Raw genomic sequence first — 16,783 nt, 5'->3', positions numbered from 1 at the left:
CAATGCAAAAAGCATGAGGATCCATGAGGATCCGTGCTTCGGAACCACGTTTTTGGGCCATGGAGTGGCCAGGAAGCCGTGGATCCGAGTTTTCTGTGGTGCAGGCTGTGCCCCTGGGAATGATGTGTGATTTGATGGTGAGTTTGGGCTGATCGAGTGCAAAAAGCGTGAGGATCCATGAGGATCCGTGCTTCAAAACCACGTTTTTGGTCCTTGGATTGGCCAGGAAGCCGTGGATCCGAGTTTTCTGTGGTGCAGGCTGTGCCCCTGGGAATGATGTGTGATTTGATGGTGAGTTTGGGCTGATCGAGTGCAAAAAGCGTGAGGATCCATGAGGATCCGTGCTTCAAAACCACGTTTTTGGTCCTTGGATTGGCCAGGAAGCCGTGGATCCGAGTTTTTTGTGGTGCAGGCTGTGCCCCTGGACATGATGTGTGATTTGACGGTGAATTTGGGGTGGCCCAATGCAAAAAGCGTGAGGATCCATGAGGATCCGTGCTTCGGAACCACGTTTTTGGGCCATGGAGTGGCCAGGAAGCCGTGGATCTGAGTTTTTTGTGGTGTAGGCTGTGCCCCTGGGAATGATGTGTGATTTGATGGTGAGTTTGGGCTGATCTAGTGCAAAAAGCGTGAGGATCCATGAGGATCCGTGCTTCAAAACCACGTTTTTGGTACTTGGATTGGCCAGGAAGCCGTGGATCCGAGTTTTCTGTGGTGCAGGCTGTGCCCCTGGGAATGATGTGTGATTTGATGGTGAGTTTGGGCTGATCGAGTGCAAAAAGCGTGAGGATCCATGAGGATCCGTGCTTCAAAACCACGTTTTTGGGCCATGGATTGGCCAGGAAGCCGTGGATCCGAGTTTTTTGTGGTGCAGGCTGTGCCCCTGGACATGATGTGTGATTTGACGGTGAATTTGGGGTGGCCCAATGCAAAAAGCGTGAGGATCCATGAGGATCCGTGCTTCGGAACCACGTTTTTGGGCCATGGAGTGGCCAGGAAGCTGTGGATCCGAGTTTTTTGTGGTGCAGGCTGTGCCCCTGGACATGATGTGTGATTTGACGGTGAGTTTGGGGTGGCCCAATGCAAAAAGCATGAGGATCCATGAGGATCCGTGCTTCGGAACCACGTTTTTGGGCCATGGAGTGGCCAGGAAGCCGTGGATCCGAGTTTTCTGTGGTGCAGGCTGTGCCCCTGGGAATGATGTGTGATTTGATGGTGAGTTTGGGCTGATCGAGTGCAAAAAGCGTGAGGATCCATGAGGATCCGTGCTTCAAAACCACGTTTTTGGTCCTTGGATTGGCCAGGAAGCCGTGGATCCGAGTTTTCTGTGGTGCAGGCTGTGCCCCTGGGAATGATGTGTGATTTGATGGTGAGTTTGGGCTGATCGAGTGCAAAAAGCGTGAGGATCCATGAGGATCCGTGCTTCAAAACCACGTTTTTGGTCCTTGGATTGGCCAGGAAGCCGTGGATCCGAGTTTTCTGTGGTGCAGGCTGTGCCCCTGGGAATGATGTGTGATTTGATGGTGAGTTTGGGCTGATCGAGTGCAAAAAGCGTGAGGATCCATGAGGATCCGTGCTTCAAAACCACGTTTTTGGTCCTTGGATTGGCCAGGAAGCCGTGGATCCGAGTTTTTTGTGGTGCAGGCTGTGCCCCTGGACATGATGTGTGATTTGACGGTGAATTTGGGGTGGCCCAATGCAAAAAGCGTGAGGATCCATGAGGATCCGTGCTTCGGAACCACGTTTTTGGGCCATGGAGTGGCCAGGAAGCCGTGGATCTGAGTTTTTTGTGGTGTAGGCTGTGCCCCTGGGAATGATGTGTGATTTGATGGTGAGTTTGGGCTGATCTAGTGCAAAAAGCGTGAGGATCCATGAGGATCCGTGCTTCAAAACCACGTTTTTGGTCCTTGGATTGGCCAGGAAGCCGTGGATCCGAGTTTTTTGTGGTGCAGGCTGTGCCCCTGGACATGATGTGTGATTTGACGGTGAATTTGGGGTGGCCCAATGCAAAAAGCGTGAGGATCCATGAGGATCCGTGCTTCGGAACCACGTTTTTGGGCCATGGAGTGGCCAGGAAGCCGTGGATCTGAGTTTTTTGTGGTGTAGGCTGTGCCCCTGGGAATGATGTGTGATTTGATGGTGAGTTTGGGCTGATCTAGTGCAAAAAGCGTGAGGATCCATGAGGATCCGTGCTTCAAAACCACGTTTTTGGTACTTGGATTGGCCAGGAAGCCGTGGATCCGAGTTTTCTGTGGTGCAGGCTGTGCCCCTGGGAATGATGTGTGATTTGATGGTGAGTTTGGGCTGATCGAGTGCAAAAAGCGTGAGGATCCATGAGGATCCGTGCTTCAAAACCACGTTTTTGGGCCATGGATTGGCCAGGAAGCCGTGGATCCGAGTTTTTTGTGGTGCAGGCTGTGCCCCTGGACATGATGTGTGATTTGACGGTGAATTTGGGGTGGCCCAATGCAAAAAGCGTGAGGATCCATGAGGATCCGTGCTTCGGAACCACGTTTTTGGGCCATGGAGTGGCCAGGAAGCTGTGGATCCGAGTTTTTTGTGGTGCAGGCTGTGCCCCTGGACATGATGTGTGATTTGACGGTGAGTTTGGGGTGGCCCAATGCAAAAAGCATGAGGATCCATGAGGATCCGTGCTTCGGAACCACGTTTTTGGGCCATGGAGTGGGCAGGAAGCCGTGGATCCGAGTTTTCTGTGGTGCAGGCTGTGCCCCTGGGAATGATGTGTGATTTGATGGTGAGTTTGGGCTGATCGAGTGCAAAAAGCGTGAGGATCCATGAGGATCCGTGCTTCAAAACCACGTTTTTGGTCCTTGGATTGGCCAGGAAGCCGTGGATCCGAGTTTTCTGTGGTGCAGGCTGTGCCCCTGGGAATGATGTGTGATTTGATGGTGAGTTTGGGCTGATCGAGTGCAAAAAGCGTGAGGATCCATGAGGATCCGTGCTTCGGAACCACGTTTTTGGGCCATGGAGTGGCCAGGAAGCTGTGGATCCGAGTTTTTTGTGGTGCAGGCTGTGCCCCTGGACATGATGTGTGATTTGACGGTGAGTTTGGGGTGGCCCAATGCAAAAAGCATGAGGATCCATGAGGATCCGTGCTTCGGAACCACGTTTTTGGGCCATGGAGTGGCCAGGAAGCCGTGGATCCGAGTTTTCTGTGGTGCAGGCTGTGCCCCTGGGAATGATGTGTGATTTGATGGTGAGTTTGGGCTGATCGAGTGCAAAAAGCGTGAGGATCCATGAGGATCCGTGCTTCAAAACCACGTTTTTGGTCCTTGGATTGGCCAGGAAGCCGTGGATCCGAGTTTTCTGTGGTGCAGGCTGTGCCCCTGGGAATGATGTGTGATTTGATGGTGAGTTTGGGCTGATCGAGTGCAAAAAGCGTGAGGATCCATGAGGATCCGTGCTTCAAAACCACGTTTTTGGTCCTTGGATTGGCCAGGAAGCCGTGGATCCGAGTTTTCTGTGGTGCAGGCTGTGCCCCTGGGAATGATGTGTGATTTGATGGTGAGTTTGGGCTGATCGAGTGCAAAAAGCGTGAGGATCCATGAGGATCCGTGCTTCAAAACCACGTTTTTGGTCCTTGGATTGGCCAGGAAGCCGTGGATCCGAGTTTTTTGTGGTGCAGGCTGTGCCCCTGGACATGATGTGTGATTTGACGGTGAATTTGGGGTGGCCCAATGCAAAAAGCGTGAGGATCCATGAGGATCCGTGCTTCGGAACCACGTTTTTGGGCCATGGAGTGGCCAGGAAGCCGTGGATCTGAGTTTTTTGTGGTGTAGGCTGTGCCCCTGGGAATGATGTGTGATTTGATGGTGAGTTTGGGCTGATCTAGTGCAAAAAGCGTGAGGATCCATGAGGATCCGTGCTTCAAAACCACGTTTTTGGTCCTTGGATTGGCCAGGAAGCCGTGGATCCGAGTTTTTTGTGGTGCAGGCTGTGCCCCTGGACATGATGTGTGATTTGACGGTGAATTTGGGGTGGCCCAATGCAAAAAGCGTGAGGATCCATGAGGATCCGTGCTTCGGAACCACGTTTTTGGGCCATGGAGTGGCCAGGAAGCCGTGGATCTGAGTTTTTTGTGGTGTAGGCTGTGCCCCTGGGAATGATGTGTGATTTGATGGTGAGTTTGGGCTGATCTAGTGCAAAAAGCGTGAGGATCCATGAGGATCCGTGCTTCAAAACCACGTTTTTGGTACTTGGATTGGCCAGGAAGCCGTGGATCCGAGTTTTCTGTGGTGCAGGCTGTGCCCCTGGGAATGATGTGTGATTTGATGGTGAGTTTGGGCTGATCGAGTGCAAAAAGCGTGAGGATCCATGAGGATCCGTGCTTCAAAACCACGTTTTTGGGCCATGGATTGGCCAGGAAGCCGTGGATCCGAGTTTTTTGTGGTGCAGGCTGTGCCCCTGGACATGATGTGTGATTTGACGGTGAATTTGGGGTGGCCCAATGCAAAAAGCGTGAGGATCCATGAGGATCCGTGCTTCGGAACCACGTTTTTGGGCCATGGAGTGGCCAGGAAGCTGTGGATCCGAGTTTTTTGTGGTGCAGGCTGTGCCCCTGGACATGATGTGTGATTTGACGGTGAGTTTGGGGTGGCCCAATGCAAAAAGCATGAGGATCCATGAGGATCCGTGCTTCGGAACCACGTTTTTGGGCCATGGAGTGGGCAGGAAGCCGTGGATCCGAGTTTTCTGTGGTGCAGGCTGTGCCCCTGGGAATGATGTGTGATTTGATGGTGAGTTTGGGCTGATCGAGTGCAAAAAGCGTGAGGATCCATGAGGATCCGTGCTTCAAAACCACGTTTTTGGTCCTTGGATTGGCCAGGAAGCCGTGGATCCGAGTTTTCTGTGGTGCAGGCTGTGCCCCTGGGAATGATGTGTGATTTGATGGTGAGTTTGGGCTGATCGAGTGCAAAAAGCGTGAGGATCCATGAGGATCCGTGCTTCAAAACCACGTTTTTGGTCCTTGGATTGGCCAGGAAGCCGTGGATCCGAGTTTTCTGTGGTGCAGGCTGTGCCCCTGGGAATGATGTGTGATTTGATGGTGAGTTTGGGCTGATCTAGTGCAAAAAGCGTGAGGATCCATGAGGATCCGTGATTCGGAACCACGTTTTTGGGCCATGGAGTGGGCAGGAAGCCGTGGATCCGAGTTTTTTGTGGTGCAGGCTGTGCCCCTGGGAATGATGTGTGATTTGACAGTGAGTTTGGGCTGATCTAGTGCAAAAAGCGTGAGGATCCATGAGGATCCGTGCTTCGGAACCACGTTTTTGGGCCATGGAGTGGGCAGGAAGCCGTGGATCCGAGTTTTCTGTGGTGCAGGCTGTGCCCCTGGGAATGATGTGTGATTTGATGGTGAGTTTGGGCTGATCTAGTGCAAAAAGCGTGAGGATCCATGAGGATCCGTGCTTCAAAACCACGTTTTTGGTACTTGGATTGGCCAGGAAGCCGTGGATCCAAGTGTTTTGTGGTGCAGGCTGTGCCCCTGGACATGATGTGTGATTTGACGGTGAGTTTTGGTTGGCCCAATGCAAAAAGAGTGAGGATCCATGAGGATCTGTGCTTCGGAACCACGTTTTTGGGCCATGGAGTGGGCAGGAAGCCGTGGATCCGAGTTTTCTGTGGTGCAGGCTGTGCCCCTGGGAATGATGTGTGATTTGATGGTGAGTTTGGGCTGATCGAGTGCAAAAAGCGTGAGGATCCATGAGGATCCGTGCTTCAAAACCACGTTTTTGGTCCTTGGATTGGCCAGGAAGCCGTGGATCCGAGTTTTCTGTGGTGCAGGCTGTGCCCCTGGACATGATGTGTGATTTGACAGTGAGTTTGGGTTGGCCCAATGCAAAAAGCGTGAGGTTCCATGAAGATCCGTGCTTCAAAACCACGTTTTTGGGCCACGGTATGGTCAGGAAGCCGTGGATCCATGATTTTTGTGGTGCAGGCTGTGCCTCTGGACATGTTGTGTGATTTGACAGTGAGTTTGGGGTGGCCCGATGCAAAAAGCGTGAGGATCCATGAGGATCTGTGGTTCGGAACCAGGTTTTTGGGCCACGGTATGGCCAGGAAGTCGTGGATCTGTGATTTTTGTGGTGGATGCTGTGCCCATGGCCATGATCTTTGATCTGATGGTGACTTTGGGCTGATCTACTGCAAAAATCATGAGGATTCATGAGGATCCGTGCTTCGGAACCACGTTTTTGGGCCAGGGCGTGGCCAGGCAGGTGTGGATCCGAGTTTTTTGTGGTGTAGGCTGTGCCCCTTACTATGATATGTGATTTGACGGTGAGTTTGGGTTGGCCCGATGCAGAAAGCGTGTGGATCCATGAAGATCCGTTCTTGAAAACCACGTTTTTGGGCCACGGTTTCGCCAGGAAGCCGTGGATCCGTGATTTTTGTGGTGGATGCTGTGCCCATGGCCATGATCTTTGATGTGATGGTGACTTTGGGCTGATCTAGTGGAAAAATCATGAGGATCCATGAGGATCCGTGTTTTCTAAGCATGTTTTTGCGCCCCTGCGCACCCCCGAAACAGTGGATGCGTGATTTTTTTGATGCTTTCTACAGAGTAAGACATGGTCTACAACATCATGGTGGTTTTATTTAATTTGAATGAAAAAATCATATGAATTCACGAGGATCCGTGTAGATCCGCCTTTTACCTTTTTCCTATTATTATTAATATTATTCCGCCCATCTGGCTGGGGCCATACTCTCCAGCATTTCTCCGATGAAAATAGGGACGTCCCATTCCATTATTATTATTCATTTCATTTCTATACCGCTTTATACTTTAAAGACAAAAAACTATTATTATTATTATTATTATTATTATTTCTATACCGCTTTATATTTTCAGGGGGGAAATTTATTATTATTATTACCCTGCCCATCTGGCTGGATCTGTACCCTCCAGCATTTATCCAATGAAAATAGGGACGTCCCATTCCATTATTATTATTCATTTCTATACCTCTTTATATTTTTAAGATGATGATTTATACATACATACCCCACACACATCTTACTGGGCTGCCCCAAGCACTCTGGACAGCTTCCAACATATATAAAAACATAATAAAAAATTAAACATTTAAAAAAATCTTCCCGATAGAGGATCGCCTCGAGGGTCGGATAACGCCATACCCTCCAACATTTCTCAGATGAAAATAGGGGTGTCCTAAGGAAAAGCAGGACATTCCAGGATGAAATCAGAAACCTGTAAGTCAGGGACATCCCTGGAAAATAGGTCTCCCCAGCTCCACTTGGTGGCTTCCAGCACATATGAAAACACCATCATGGTTTCTATTTCTATTTTTAATTTATAAATTTATATTTATATATGTTGGCAGTGCTGCTCTTGTGACCCATGTTAGATCACCCCACGACCCAAGTAGTGGGTCCTGGCCCCTCAGCTGAAGTTCACTGCTTTACACTATTATTATTACTATTTATTAAATTTATTTACTGCCCTTTGCCAGAAGACCACAGAGCAGTTTACAACACACAACACAAATAGAAGTCCCTAGTAAAAGGCATGCAACATTGGTGCTTTATGGGTTGTGGTTTGCGGCACATTATTTTTTTTTATAAGATATTTATTAAAGTTTCCAATTTTATACAAACAAAAAACAAAAAAACAAAAATAAAAATATTAAAAACACATAAATTTCACAACTTATTTTCTTGTAGCTTATTTCCCCGACCTCCTCATACCTCCCCTTCTTGTATACCCAGTTTGAACTATTTATACAGCAAATCCTTATCTCAGCATCTTAAATTATTATATCTTTAAATTCTTACTTACAAAAAGAAAATCATTTTATCATAGTTACAGCTTGAAACCGCTTAATTTCAATCCAGCATCATTCAACATTCTTTAATTTTACAATATTTTTGGAGATAGTCCTTAAATTTTTTCCAGTCTTCTTCTGCCGGTTTGCGGCACATTAAAACATCAAACGAAACAATCCAGAATGAAACGTTACTGAAGAAAGTCAAATACAAAGTATACATTCAAAGCAACCTAATTAACAGGAAACTAAAACGTCTTAAAGGGACTTCAAAACAAAAGATTACACTGGAGGTCAACTCTAGCATACATATTTAACACAAACAAAGTTGACAACAACTAAAGTCTTAAAACGTTTCAAAAGAAAACATTGCTAAATGAAGTAAAATATAAAAGGCTCTGGCCTCTTGAGCATCCTCAGCTTTTGTAGCTGGAGTCAGTGATTCGACAATGAATAAGTCAAATTTGGGTATTTGTTTGTGTTTGTTTCATAATATTTCATGGACTCAACTAGTCCAGCTCCCCTGCAGTGCCAGGAGTCTTTCACCTGATGTGGTCTTAGACCCCTGACCCTGAGATTGAGAGTTACTGAACAAACTTAATAGTTAAAAATTAAATTTTCCTAAATATTAACATTAGCAAATTCAGGAAGTTATACACCACTATGATGTTTAAAACAACAACAGCGCCCTCAAAAACAGTTTACAGTAGATCAAAATGAGACGTACAGTAATTAAAATGCCCAATACAGTACTGAAATGCTAGATGCCTTTAGGCAGGGGTCACCAAACTTTTTCAGTCCACCGTCCCTCAGACCTTGGGGGGGGGGAGGACTATATTTTGAAAAGGAAAAAAAATGAACAAATTCCCATGCCCCACAAATAACCCAGAGATGCATTTTAAATAAAAGGACACATTCTACTCATGGAAAAACACACTGATTCCCGGACCGTCTGTTGGCCGGATTGAGAGGCGATTGGGCCGCATCCGGTCCCCTATGGGAGTTGTCATAAGAGTGGGAAAAGGTTTGGAGCAGGGTGACCGAAATAATCAAGGGGATGGAGCTACCCCCCTATTAGGAAAGGTTGGGGCTTTGTAGTTTAGAGGAAAGGCGAGTAAGAGGATATGTCTCCCTTAAGTTGACAGAGAAATCTACTACAAGGGTACAGAAGGGAAATAGCTCAGTCAGTAGAGCATGAGACCCTTAATCTCAGGGTCTTGGGTTCAAGTCCCACGTTGGGTGGGAGATTCTTGCATTGCAGGGTGTGGAACTAAATGATACTTATGGTCCCTTCCAACTCAATAATTCTATGATTCTATAGTAAGATTGTGTCCCAAAGCCATGAGCTGTTAAGAGCCAGCATGTGACCAGTTACCAATAAAGTCACATTTCCCCCCCTCTTTTCACCCCTACCCCTTTGACTGGTGCTGGAACTCACAATAAACGCCTCCCTTGTTCTCTTATAATAGCAATGGCGCCCACCTGAGAGGTGCTGGAACTGCGTTCTGATGAGTTCCAGCTGAAAAAAAGGCCTGGACTTACAGTTCCCAGAAACCTTTAATAAAACGACAGTGCCCAGAATTAATTTAGAAGAAAAATGTGCTTCAGATGTGCTTTAAAGGTACAGTGCGCACACAGCCTTAGTGGCATGGCAGCGTTTGCCAAAAACTGTATAGCGAAGGTGCCAGGCACACCTCTATGGGGAGGGAGTTCCACAACCTAGGGGCTGCCTCAGAGAATTCCCTATTTATGTCCTCCGCATTAGCTTCCACTGGATGAGCTCATCAGAGACAAAGCAAGAGAGACAGCAAAATTACCAGACCTCCTAAGAGACTGTCCACCTATTGTGTCTCTGAATAAACCATGGCTTTTTCCAGTTGCGGGGAGACACACCCATATCAGAATCTGATGGAAGTGTGCTTCTTTCAGGGCAGGGAACTCCTAGACCTTTTAAAACTCGAATCCTTATACACACATACCCCCAGGGAAGTATGGGATTACTTCTGAGTAGACATGCTTAAGACTGCACTATAAACATTTCTGGCTGAAAGATGTATAGGATTTTGATTTTCAAAGTCCTCAGAAGTTTCAGAAGCATTGATTTACTCGTTTCAGGTCAAGGAGGATTATACTGTGAGGTTTCGTACACGAAATGTATAAATAGTTAAAATGCTGCAACAAAGACCACTCAACAGCAAGTTTTAATTGGGCCGATCTATTGTTTTTTCACTATGGGCTATGATTAGTTTTAAACGACTTCCTATAACTGAAACACTCAAATGAGCTTTTAAATAGGCCTTCATTATTTTAGTCCCTAACTTTACTTAATATGTTTGGACAGATTCTCACAGTTTCCGTTGCTAATACGATTCCCTGCAAATAGAGCAGAAGGTTCAGCAGAACAAAAGAAATGATCTAATTTTAGTAATGGCGCAAGCAAGGCCTGTATAATCATGTACTCTCCTCATCTAGTTTTTGAATGTCGAAGCCTTCTTCCCTCCCTGGATTGAGTTGAATTTGCATAATAAGTGCGCGATATTCTTTTTCATCTGGCGTTTTATACAGCATCTCGCCAAAGGTATATGGGTTTTTGGGATGTTGCTTACCTGATTTGAGACATCCAAACCTTTGTCTAAAACTGGGCAATCATAGGCTAAAGAATCACATTTGATAAACAGCAGGGAGTCATTGTGCAATGCCACTGCACACTCAAGTTTTTTATTATTGGTATTCCTTCGTTCCTTCATACAGTGCTATTGGTGAAGGCGATCTTTGCAAATCCCGGCCTTGGGCAGCTCAGCTCAATTTTTAACAGTGAAACCGACTGCAGAAAGGGAGGGAGATGGGGTGGCAGCCGTAACAGAACAAGCTGAATAACTTTCAGACTCCCTCGGAAGGTGGTGGGTTCTCCTTCACAGAAAGTTTTGAAGCAGAGCTTGAATGGCCATCTGTCATGGGTGCAGGGACGCGGACTTATAAAAAATATTGGGGGGGCCCGGGAAAGCTCATGAATAATAAATAAACTCATGAATATGCAGATAAAGTGGCGCCGCCTCCTCGTGAGCGAATAGGGGAGAGCGTGCTGCGCCTATTAATCAGCTCCGAAGGAAATTGGGTGGAGCTTTTGCTCGGGAGGGAGGGCAGGAGGCATGCAGCCCGACCCTGTGCATTTTGGGCTGGGGGAGGGGCGGCGGTGGCGCTCTGCTGGAGGGGCGCCCGAGATTATTGGGGGGGGCGGAGCCCCCCAAACGAATTTTTGAGGGGGCTCGGGCCCCCTCAGGCCCCATGGAGTCGGCGCCTATGCATGGGTGCTTCAGTTGAGATTCCTTCATTGCAGGAAGTTGGGTTAGATGACCCTCTGTATCCCTTCCACCTCTACAATTCTATGATACAGCTCCCAGAATTATTTATGGAATACGGTAAAGTCGCAAGTTACACTGCGGTTACATTCCAGAGAATGGATCTAAAGTCCAAATCGCGGATAGTCAAAACCCTTTGGGTTCAATGGTGAGCAGGATTGCCAAAGTCGCTTTTCCTGGTCTTCTGCCCCCTTTCCGCCCCTATTATTAGTATTAGTATATATTTTATTATTATTATTATTATTGTGCCACGTGCATAAAGCTTAATGTGCACAAATTATACTCATGTATGTTGCAGGCTTATCTGTATGTACATACAGAAAGCATTTGTTGATCGCAGACTGCCATTTATTTTCCAAATCCACAGAACACGGAGCTCTTTGGATGGTATACAAATTTAATACAGTGATACCTCAGGTTACAGACGCTTCAGGTTACAGACTCCGCTAACCCTGAAATAGTACCTCGGGTTAAGAACTTTGCTTCAGGATGAGAACAGAAATTGCGCAGCGGCAGCGAGAGCCCCCATTAGCTAAAGTGGTACCTCAGGTTAAGAACAGTTTCAGGTTAAGAACGGACCTCCGGAACAAATTAAGTTCTTAACCCGAGGTACCACTGTAAATGATAATAACACCAGAACAAATTTACCAGCCTTCTCCCACCCCACCTTCACTTATTCCTTCTGTACCCCATGTCTGCTAGCGAACTGCAGAACTACTGAACTACTGCAGAACAAACCTCCAAAGACAGAGCTTGACACTGGAGGAATCTTAAAGGGTATTAAACCTGATCAGGTTAATCTTCCTATGTGTTCTTCCAAGGTTTGTTTGTTTTTTAATTAAAAGGAAATGCAGCTGTTTCTAATCAAGACGGCACAGAAAAGCTGAAGGGAAGAGCCTGTTGCTATGGGATTTTATTTTATTTTAAAAAATATTGACCATTGTAGCAGATTCACTCCATTGTTCATTCTTTTTGCAGCGGTGGTTGCCCATCAAAGGTTTGGCTTGAACTGCCTTGCAGTGCCCTCTTGAGGCCAAATGCTGCAACTTCATGGCCAGCTTTGTCCTTTCCTGGCCAAGGATGCCTGAGTTTCCTTTCGTTGTCAGGGTTGGACCGGTTTTCATTAAACATCTTATGCTAATACAATTCTCATTGTTGCACTCACACATATTCTTGTTGTTAGACAGTGTTTAGACAACCTCTTTGTTCCAAGTTCCTTCCCAACACATCCTTTCCTCGTGGCCTTTTGTCTTAGCCCCTTAAAACTAGTTATTAGGAAAATAAGGATGAAAAAAGTGCAGCTGTCGGGGCTTCCAGACTGTTGGTATTTTGTGGGTGGGATTCTGTCACTGGCAAAATCAGGTTGTACAATTGAAGAGCAATTTGGGGCTTTTGAACAAACACCCCCCAACCAGCCTTTTTGCAATAAGGATGGGAATGAAAGTGTGGATTAACATTTGCTCAAGGCAACATCACCTGACCTCTCTGCAGACAAATCCAAACTCAGTAAACAGCCCACCTTGTCTAACCTCCCTGTAAACTCTGCAAAAAAGCAACAAACCTCCCCAACATCTTTGAAGGATTGATTGGGGGAACAGAAAAGGTTACCAAATATCATGCTATTTGACCAGGCATGGAATCTAGTATTAAGATTTTTGTTGTTGTTGTTAGCATTAAGCCAACCAAATTTGCCCAAAATCTGTTTTGTAACGTGCATGTAAAAGCTGTGAATTGATGTATGCTCTTTGTCGCCTTCTGACTACAAGCTTGACACAAACTGTTGCAGTCCTGACTAGCTGTGATTTAGGAACAGCTTATGGGTGTAAGTGTGTGCCCTTTCCTCCCTTTCTTTTCAAAAACGTTTGCAAAACTTGAGCGGGACCTACTTTTCATAACTGGTGCAAATAATACAAAGTTTGTAAGCTATTTTGTGTTGGGGGGGAGGGATGATTATTGTACAGTAGTGTTTTTATATGCAAAATGTACAGATATATCGAAAAGTGTACACTTTTGTTACTTTAATAAAAATGTAGCAATTTATCCAAGAAATCACCTGCCTCCACATGTGCCAGCCTATACTTTGAGATCACAACCAAAGCTCCTTCTTTGGGTTCCGTTGCCATCCGAATGTGGTGGGTGGCTCCCGGTGGCACCTCCATTTTTTCAATGCTCTCCCTAGAGAGTTTCACCTGGCGCTCACTCGGATGTCTTCCCAGCACCTGGCAAAACTTTTTTATATTTTTATTTCCCCATAATTTTTACTCCCCCCCCCATCCATTTTATTCAGGTTAGTCTAACATATTCAAGATGCTTGCATACATTTAAAGATGTCAGCACAATTTTAGGTATTTTGGGGGGGGGTGTTAAATTGTAAGCCACTCTGATAAGGCGTTTGAAGGGTGGCATATAAATATTACATAGCAACACCTGGACTTAAGCAGCCCAAACAGCAGAAGCACCCCACCCACTGACAAGAGGGATGTATCTGCAGGCTTGGGGAACGTTTTGCATATTTTTGTTTTTTATTTTAATTGCTCAGGTGGGAACCCAGCCCCCGAAACATTCTAATATCCACATGGACTCCATGATTCGGGTGGGGGGCAGATTTTGCTAACCTTTCATAACCCACATAACTGCCCCTTTCTGCAAAAATAAAACTTTGGGAATAGGTTTGCTGGGATTGGATTTGGGATGGTAACCCCACATCTCTTCCCCAGAGCAAAAAGCAACAACACAGCCTCAGGCTTTTTCCCAACCCACTTAGTGTGGCATGGTCCTGCTACGAGCATATCAAGGGTCTCAGTCAATGTGACTAAAAGAGCCTTGGAAAGATTCATCAGACTCTTCTGTTACTGGAAATTAGCATCTCTCTTTTGGGGGGGCAGGGCAGGGGGGAGCTATTGGTTTGAAACAAACAGGGCGAAGCATAATAAGTGCCAGGTTAAGAATATCACCTTAATCACGAACATGTTCCCTGCGCCACTTAATACATTCTCTCCTGCCAGCTGTCCCTTAAATATCCCTGTAAGGTCAATTGGATAAAACAAATTTTAAAGGCTAAAATCAGACACAAAGCCCCCCGCTGTTGTAATGGTCAAATGATTTGCTGTTTTGTAAGCCCTTGGTTGATTTATATATATCTGCGCACAACACACACACACACACAAAATAGCACATAAGGGTTGCGGGAAGGAAACCGGAGGAACCCTCGAAGGTGATTTTCAGGCCTGAAAAGTGAAAGGGCTACACAAACAGCAATCAGAGACAATTAAGAAAACTGGGACAAGTGCCTCATTCTTTTCCCCAACAGCCCCCACATGGGAAATTGCACTGTCCATTTCGCAGCCTTGTTGCATTTCAAATAAGGCCCCCAGCTAAGTCATGGTGGGGTTCCCTCCCTCCCACCACCTCTTTAGCCTCTCCAAGTCCAACTCCAATCAAAAGGTATTGCTTAAAATCTTCCTATTATGGCACAAATGAAAGGGGTGATTGTCTATGCTGATGAGTCTAGAAGATTGTCTTGGAAAGAATTGGACAGGTTTTTTGTCTTGAGCGGCTCCATTATAGTGTTATTGCAGAAGACTGTCTCTCTCCCCGACTCCCCAAACAAAAAAATAGAATAAGCAAGTAAGTGTTGAATAACAACATTCAGGTTGTGTGTGTCTGTCTTGGTGCTGGCATCCACTGTGCAGAAGAACTACTATGCAGCCCGTATTACAGATTCTGTCCCGGAGCAACAGATTTTTCCAGCATATAACCATTTACAGTACTCTTAAAATTATGAATTGTGGCTTCAGAGAACCTGGGACTGTTACCGCACATGTGATGGTCTTGCCCCAACAACTAGGGGCTCCTCCAACCTGTTTATTCAGCATTCATCCTGATGTCCTGGCACAAAGGCTATGCAGATATTGAACTATGCATGGTCTTTTTTATTGAGCATTTGTTCCAATTTACTTGCAACGAGGTTATAGGACAAAAAACATTCATCCCGATTTGCTTGGTGTGGGGTGTTTACATGTCTTTGCATTAATCCAGGTGCGCCAACCCCAAGGGGCTGAGGTGTCTTTGGCCCCCTCAAACTCTCTGGGCAAGGGGCCGGGGCCCCCTCAGTTTTGAGCGGGTGGAGGAGGCCAGCACTCTGAAGATCCAATGCTCTTGCACGACCCTTTGATGAGCCCAGAGAGCCAGACAGGAAATTGCACGGGGCTCATCAGGGTTGCGCCAGAGTCCTGAAGGTTGAGCACATGTGACGTCATGCATGTGCAACACGGCCCCCCAATGTTGTGTGCAACTCAGAGCCTCTGCATTAATCATTCATTTGCTCCACTCTTTTTGATGCGTTTCCCCCATCAAACTGGACAAAAGTTCATTTTAAAAAGTGGTGATTGAGTGCTTTAATCCACTTTTAATAAAGTAAGTTGGCGGGTATGTAACCCCACAAATGAAGTCCCACCTTCAGATGTCAGAAAGTTCTTTGCCTTTCACTAGGTTTAAGATAAGATTTACATCACGTGCTGAAATGTTGAAAATGTCAAAATGTTATAAAAATTAAAGGGGTTTTCTTTAAAAAAAAGTAAGATTTAAGGGACTCTTCACACACAGGCCTTTCTTATGTGCAAAGTGCAGCTTCTCTGCATTCAAAGGTAACTTGCACACCCACCCACGAGAGACCACCAGGGTGTGACAAACTGCATGTCAAAGCATGGCACAAGACTGCAAGGAAACAGCAATCTGTTGTTCAAAGTGCTAGTTTCAACCTTTTTTGCCTGTGAGGGGAGAGACTGCGTCAGGCAAGGCCTTATTCCTCCTGCCTTGCCCTACCCTCCGGTCTCTGCTTCTCAATTTGTATTGCATTATTTTATGCACTGTGGCTTGCCATCGTTTTATTGATTGTAGATATTATTTACTGTGATTGTTAAGAGTGAATTTCTGTTTAATTTTAAATGCTGGTATTGTTATTCTATACTATTCTAATGATGGTTGAATGTTACATTTTTGATGTAGGTGGCATATTTTAAAGTTATGTTTTATTATCACATTTTTGTATTGCATTGATGGTTATAAGATGTACCTACATTCCTTGTTTCTGCAGCTTGGAAACCGCCTTGAGTACAGTGGACACTCGGGTTGCAAATGTGATCCATGCGGGAGGCACATTCGCAACCCATAGTGTTGCATCTGCGCATATGCGGGTCGCTATTCTGCTGGTACTTCCGGGTTTGGCACGGTGCGCAACCCGAAAACACACAACCTGAAGCTTCTGTAACCCGAGATATGACTGTATTGTAAAATAGAAAGACGGTATACAAATTAAAAGTGATGATGATGAGTGATGATAAATGCCTGAGCCCTGGATATCTTAAAGGACCAGCTCCTCCTGTATGGATTCAATCCGTGGTTCAGCTTAGTTTGTGAAACCCCATTCATGACCGTGTTGCTTCAATGCAGCTACCCTTCCATGGATAGCTCAACTGGCAAGAGCATGGGACTCTTAATCTCATGGTTGTGGGTTCGAGCTCCACATGGAGCAATAAGATTCCTGCATTGCAGGGGGTTGGACTAGATGACTCTCATGGTCCTAACTACAATTCTATAATTCTGTGATTGGGACCCTGG

General features: G+C 46.1%; 1 long non-coding RNA gene across 1 annotated transcript; it reads left to right on the top strand.

Moving 5' to 3' along the window:
• Positions 1 to 8,805: 8,805 nt before the first annotated feature.
• LOC310686090 lies at positions 8,806 to 16,500 on the top strand. Its single transcript, XR_014515713.1, has 2 exons — positions 8,806 to 10,383; positions 12,143 to 16,500. It is a non-coding gene; the product is annotated as an uncharacterized lncRNA (long non-coding RNA).
• The last annotated feature ends 283 nt before the right edge of the window (positions 16,501 to 16,783 follow it).

The sequence above is a fragment of the Podarcis liolepis genome (assembly GCF_965112155.1).
Source record: "Podarcis liolepis genome assembly, chromosome: 1".
Taxonomy (NCBI): domain Eukaryota; kingdom Metazoa; phylum Chordata; class Lepidosauria; order Squamata; family Lacertidae; genus Podarcis; species Podarcis liolepis.
The sequence above is the reverse complement of the archived record's forward strand: the minus strand, read 5'-3'. Positions and strand labels throughout refer to the sequence as shown.